The following is a 5,498-nucleotide window of genomic DNA, read 5'->3' on the forward strand; positions in this document are numbered from 1 at the left end:
GCATTGCTTCTTTTGCTTCCCTTCCCTGGAGTGGTTGGCGACGTGTGTGTTTGCACTTGACCTCCAGCCTGGTGCCGGGCACTGTGCGCTCACACTGTCTGCAAGTGTCTGCTTGTCTGGTGGGTATTTCTGTGCATGTTTTTAATGATGGGGCCAAAATAATGGAATTGTAGTTTTCTTCCTGGTTGTAGTCCAGAAAAGTATGCTTTCTTCTTTTTTTAAAATCATGTTGGGCATTGCAGAGGTTTCTCCTACAAACATTGGGATAATGCAGTTTATTTTTTCATTGCTGTGTGAGAGCTCTGAGGGCAGATGGTTCAGGTGTAGCTCAGAAGTGTTTGCAGATTCTTGTATGGTACTGCTCAGTACTTCTGAGAACCAGCTCTGACAGCCGTTGTTTCTACTCTTAACCTCTTCCCCAAACTATCATGAAGAAGTCTTTGCTGATGGGATTGTATGCTTCTTGTTTTCGTTAAGGTTACTCCTTACTACTTTGCCTTAAACACTGGTTTTCTAACATTGGGCCATTCTGCCTTTTTATGGATGTTTTCAGAGAAACTGCTTTATATTCAATCTGGTTTACTTAGTCCGTTATGTTTGTATTTAGAGAAAGCTTCCCCCTCCCCTCAAATAATATATTTTACCATTTTTGAATTTATAGAAGAATTAAATAAGGTTTTTTCTTATACTATTGAACTCTGCATCTGCAAATTCAGGTAACTTTGAAGATAATTTCTTACATAAATGCAGTGTAATTTTGTGGACTATTCTGCATAGTCCTTTACATGAGGAAGAACTGGCCGCGTCCGGCTGTCGTGTATAGGCGCGGGAGCTCTCAGGCCACGCTGCCTGGACGCGCACGGCTGGCGTGTTGGGTAGTTGGGTGATTTCTGACATTTTTTTACCTGACGTAGAGAAGCAGTCAGTGTTCAGTTGTGGGACCAGGAGATGTGTCCGTTTCCGAGTGCTGTGTCGCCACTGTCGCGAGTCTCAGACTTGGCACCGTTAGCAGAGGCGCGCGTGGTGGAGCGGAGGCGCGCGTGGTGGAGCGGAGGCGCATGGTGGAGCGGAGGCGCGCGCGGTGGAGCGGAGGCGCGCGCGGTGGAGCGGAGGCGCGCGCGGTGGAGCGGAGGCGCGCGCGGTGGAGCGGAGGCGCGTGGTGGAGCGGAGGCGCGCGTGGTGGAGCGGAGGCGCGCGTGGTGGAGCGGAGGCGCGCGTGGTGGAGCGGAGGCGCGCGTGGTGGAGTGGAGGCGCGGGTGCCGAGGCGCGCCCCGTCGGGGCACGGGCTCGCGGCGCATCTGTCCGTCTGTCAGGAGCCTGCTTTGCCTTCTGCTTCTGTCGTTTCTGTTGAAAAGAGATCCTTTCCCGCCAGTATCTTACCGTGCCATCAACCCGATGACAGAAACCCAGACTTCTGTCCCAGACTGAAGGGGCACGTGCCCTGCTGCAGGGTGCGTGCTGCGTCCGCGCCTTTCTGTCTCACCGAGCCTCCCGCAGCCTGTCGGGCGTTCCTGAGGGTCTCGCCGGGGCACAGCACTGCCGCTCACCCGGGGGTCTCCTGGAGTCGCCGTCGGCCGAAGCAGGTCCTGCCTGGCCAGCCTTCCGCCCTTGGGAACCGGGAGAGGCGCAGGTGTGAGTGTGCTGTTTGGGCCCGGCGTCCTCTCGGGAAGTGAGCGGCGCGGCCGGCTGTCCCTGCCGACAGCCCCTGGTCGTCGCCCCGGGTGGCCTGGCTGGCGGTCCCAGGGGTGGCTGCAGGCTTCCTGGCGGGCTGCCCGGGGCCCTGGCTCTCCCGGTTTCGGAGGAGGCGACCCGTGGCTCGGTCCCCGCTCCAGCTTGGCCCTGTCCTTGGGGTGGTCTGTGTCATGTGCTTCTCTTCTGACGAGCTCCGGATGACTGAGTTTCGAGTTCATGTGTTTTCATCAAATGATGGCATTTGGTGAGCTTGTGCGTTTATTTATTAAAATTAGTATGAGAGAAGAGGGGAGGCGAGGCGGGCAGAGGAATGCAGTGCCAGCTCCCAGCAGACAGAGGCGCTGCCTGTTCGGAGCAGGGCTGCTTTTACCGAGTGCCACGGCCTCCCCGGCCACGGCCACAGCCACAGCCACGCCGTGGCCTCCAAGGCTGGCTGCTGGCGACTTCCTCTGCTGCTTCCTGCCACTCTGACTTGCCCATTCCCAGTTCCTCTTTCTCTCGAGGATTAGTGAAGGAGAAAGTTGAGTTGGAAGAATATAGGCAAAAAGACACTATGCTGTTAAGTGTCAACGTGAAGGGGGCAGATGAAAGTGTATTATGCACATCTATTCAAAATTATGCAAGTTTAGCAATGACTCAGGGCCAGCAAACTTAATCGGCTGTTGAATTTACTGTGTTTCTTGACTAGAAGAAAATTCCCAACAGGGCTTGGATTTGTGAAGCCAAATTGATAATATTCTGTGTTCTAAAAGTTGTTGGATTATACATAGGTTATTAAGAAATGTGGATTTTTACTCCTGGGCTATGGTGTTCATTTATGATGTTATGCAGGATGACGTATGGGTAAAATAGACTTTGTAAGTGTGTAAATAAATATGTCCTAAATAAATAATACTTTGACTTACTTCCCAAGGGTGTACAGTGGTTATTTAAATGATGCTTTATACCAGTATTGTGTAAGAAGGACTCATGCTCGTCTTTTGTCCGAATTGCTTCCTGGTTGCCAGGAATTCTTGTGGGACAGCAACGGCAAGCACCATTCTTCTGGTGGAAATGTAACATTGGGCTCTAGCAGGATTGCCAGCTGCAGGTTCAGAGAGCTCATACTGTTTAGGATGCATTGGAAAAAAAGGTCGTGAGTGAGCATTTAAGATCTGTGGTCACGAGGAGCCCTCTTGGGCACGGGGTGTGCTTTGTCTTTGACCTCCAGAAGTGTCTTTGTTGTTGCTCTTTTTCACTTGATCATTTTAGATGAGTTTTGGATTCACAGTCAAATTGGCAGCGAGAAGGTACAGAGATTCCCCATAAACACTCTGCTCCCGCACTTAGGGTCCCCTGTTTCAGCGTCTGTCACTGCACTGGGCGGTCTGTTCTGTCAGAGCCGCCCGGAGTCCACAGGTTACCTTGGAGTTTGTCATGCTGTGCTTCTTCAGGTTAGGGCAGATGTACGGCAACATGCATCTGTTGTTACACATCACCACCTCGAAATCCTCCACGCTCGCCTGACCAAACCCCCTCCCTCGCCAACCCCCGGCAGCCACCGATCATTTTACTGTAATTGTGCCTTTTCCAGAACATTCTGTAGTTGGAACCATACATTATGTAGCCTTTTCAGATTGGCTTCTTTCACTTAGTAACGTGTAGCATGTGTCAGGGACTTGTGTGTGTGTGTGTGTGTGTGTGTGTGTGTGTGTGGCTGGACAGCTCATTTCTTGGTAGTGCTGCATGCGCTGTTGTCTGGATGTACCACAGATCACTTACCTGTTGAGCTCCTACAGGGTGACTTGAGCTCCTACAGGGTGACTTGGTTGAGCCCGAGTGTGGGCAGTTATGAGAAAAGCTGCTGTAGGCATCTAAGCACAGGCTTTTGTGTAGACTGAGTTGTAACTCCCGGGGGCAGACACGAAGGAGTGTGGCTGCCGGATCACGTGGTGAGAAAGCTGTGGAAGAAGCTGCTGAGTTGTCTTCCAGAGTGGCCGCTGTTTTTTAATGTTTATTCTTTGCTGTGTTAGCTGTTCTGGGCATATGATCTCCAAGACAAGAGAGTCTTGTTTTGATGTGGGGAGGTATGTGGTGGAAACATACTTGCCAGGAGATGATAGAATATGGGTTGGGGGCAGGGCTGCGTGTGTGTATTTGCCAAAAGACAACATTGTTTTATTTTTTAAAATATTTATTTATGTATTTGAAAGGTACAGTTACACAGAGAAGGAGACAGAGAGATCTTCCAAACACTGGTTCACTCCCCAAATGGCTCCAAGGCTTGGGTTGTGCCAGGCTGAAGCCAGGAGCCAGGAGTCAGGAGCTTCTTCCAGGTCTCCCACGTGGGTGCAGGGGCTCAGGAGCTTGGGCCATCTTCTGCTGCTTTCCCAGGGACATTAACAGGGAGCTAGATTGAAAGTGGACCAGCTGGGGTAACAACCAGCACCCACATGGGATGCTGGTACTGAAACCATGGCTTACCTGCTGTGCCACAGCACCGGCCTCTACAATATTTTTTAAAAAGATTTATTTATTTATTTATTTGCAAGTCAGAGTTACACAGAAAGAAGAGAGGCAGAGAGAGAGAGAGAGAGAGAGAGAGAGAGAGGTCTTCCATCCATTGGTTCACTCCCCAACTGGCCACAATGGCTGGAGCTGTGCCAATCCAAAGCCAGGAGCCAGGAGCTTCTTCTGGGTCTCCCACGTGGGTGCAGGGGCCCAAGGACTTGAGCCATCTTCTACTGCTTTCCCAGGCCATAGCAGAGAGCTGGATTGGAAGTGGAGCAGCCGGGTCTCAAACCGGCACCCATAGGGGATGCTGGCGCTTCAGGCCAAGGCGTTAATCCGCTGTGCCACAGCGCCAGTCCCAATATTGTTTTCAGTAAGATAAAAATATGCCTGGTCAGGGGCTGGGAAAAGCCTTGTTCATTTTACAGTTAATTTCAAAATTAACTAAAGGAGGAAAATAAAAACAATTTTGGTGATAGAAACAAAGTTAGCCAGACTAACGTCAGCTTTGGTGCTGATATTTAGCACAGCAGTTTAGATGTCACTTGGAGCGTCCATGTGACATTTCAGAGTGGCTGTGTTCAAGTCCCAGCTCCACTTGGAATTCCAGCTTTCTGCTAATAAACGCATTAGAAGGCGACAGCTTTGTGGCTCAAGTACTTGGGGTCACTGCTATCCATTTGAGAGGCTCATGGCGTTTGAGTAGTAAATAACAGGTTTCTTTGTGTGTTGTGTGTGTTTGTGTGTGTTTGCCTTTCAAATACATAAAAACCTGAGAGAGGGCTCTGAGTTAATAATTTACAGATGAAGGAACTCCGTAAAATGAATGTGTTTTATTTTAAGAATTTAAAGCAGTGAGAAAGGAAAGAGGAAGTAAGAGTAGGCACCTCTCATTGGTGAGGCTTGGCAGTAGGAACATGAACCTACATATGTTACTGAGTTCTCAGGTTTTCTCATTCCCATTTTTATAGATCACGTCACAGCCTTTCCTTGCCCAATACCATCTCAGCAGATGGATGAAAATTCCAGCAGTGTGTGGATTCTCTTCCACAACAGCCAGATGTTTACTTCAGAATTTGTGAGTGTATAATTCATTCTGTAAGTATTTGTTGAGTGAAAATGAATGCAAATAATGCCATGAGGGCTTTGCCTTATTATACTTGCAGCTGTACACTATTATCTTTAGGAAAACGTACCTCCACTCTAGTTGTCTCATTTAAGCTTGAAAAGCTGTGTTGGGTTTTACTGCTGATTTGAAAATATGTTGGTAAGATTGGGATATTGTGTTCCCAAATCTGAGAATTATAAGCTGTATG

Source organism: Oryctolagus cuniculus, chromosome 6, assembly GCF_051225735.1.
Source record: "Oryctolagus cuniculus isolate XC-2025 breed Fujian yellow rabbit chromosome 6, ASM5122573v1, whole genome shotgun sequence".
Taxonomy (NCBI): domain Eukaryota; kingdom Metazoa; phylum Chordata; class Mammalia; order Lagomorpha; family Leporidae; genus Oryctolagus; species Oryctolagus cuniculus.